At 41.4% G+C, this 1,330-nt stretch overlaps 1 pseudogene; it reads left to right on the forward strand.

Annotated features, from left to right (window-relative positions):
* The first annotated feature begins 973 nt into the window (after nt 1-973).
* The window catches only part of LOC102765074, a 2,021-nt pseudogene continuing 1,664 nt past the window's right edge, over nt 974-1,330 (forward strand).

Raw genomic sequence — 1,330 nt, forward strand, 5'->3', positions numbered from 1 at the left:
TGCAGATCTCTCCATAGCTCCTGCTGGGTAGCCTCAGGCAGAGGCTAAATTAGCCCCTCCTTAGAGATCCAAGCGCCAGTGTACCCAGTGGTTAGAGTGGGACCATCCAGATTACAACTCCTCAGATGCATAAGGGACACACTCAGGGGGCAGACTCAGTGAGCACCAAAGCCCCATCAAAGCAAGTCTTGCCCCAGAAGGGTGTCTCTAGCACAGAAGTTCTCCCACTGTAGACACAGCTCATTCTCACAGCCCGTTGGCTTGGAGGTCAATTCCTCCCAGTGATAACTACAAATTTCAAGGCTTAACTACAACAAGACTACAACAAGACTGTGCACAAAGCCCACAAAGGGGTGCACCAAGAGTGTCCACCTCAGGTAATTGGGGAGGCTGAGCCACTGGGCCCTATAGGACACCTAGCACACAAAGCCACTCTACCAACACAGGGAAACATAAAAAATGCGGAGACAAAGAAACAGACCGCAAATGACAGAAATGGAGGAACGCAAAGGACTGAATATAGAGTTCAAAACCACACTTATAAGGTTTTTCAAGAATTTTCTGGAAATCGCTGATAAATTTAGTGAGACCCTGGAGGATATGAAAAAAGACCAGCTAGAAATTAAGCATACACTGACTGAAATAAAGAATAATGTACAGAGATCCAACAGTAGACAAGAGGATCCCAAGAATAAAGTCAAAGATTTGAAATAAAAAGAAACAAAAAATACCCAACCGGAAAAGCAAAAAGAGAAAAGAATCCAAAAATATGAAGATAGTGTAAGGAGCCTCTGGGACAACTTCAAGCGTACCAACATCCGAATTATAGGGGTGCCAGAAAAAGAGAGAGGGCAAGATATTGAAAACATATTTGAAGAAATAATGACAGAAAATTTCCCCTACCTGGAAGTTGTGTGAAAGAAGAGCAAGTGGTTGGCTAATTTGCAGAGTGCCCCTGTGTTCCTGAGTAGGAATGAACATAGAGGTGAGGAGGAGGGGAAGGTATTTTTTTAAATTATTTTTTTTATTGTTTAAAGTATTACCACAAAAACAACGGGGTCACAGGAATGTGTGCACAATTCCTGGCCAACTTCAGCTGCCTAGGAGAGCAGTTGAAGAGCGAGGCAAAACATATCATAGTAATTTATATTGATGCATGAAAACCTTAAAAAAAAAGAAAGCTGTTGACTAAATAAAGACATGAAAATTAAAAAAAAAGAAAAAAGAAAATTTCCCCTACCTGGTGAAAGAAATAGACTTTACAAGTACAGGATGCACAAAGTCCCAAAGAAGAGGAAACCAAATAGGACCACACCAAGAAAAAACATAA

Source organism: Myotis davidii, unplaced genomic scaffold (genome assembly GCF_000327345.1).
Source record: "Myotis davidii unplaced genomic scaffold, ASM32734v1 scaffold388, whole genome shotgun sequence".
Taxonomy (NCBI): Eukaryota; Metazoa; Chordata; class Mammalia; order Chiroptera; family Vespertilionidae; genus Myotis; species Myotis davidii.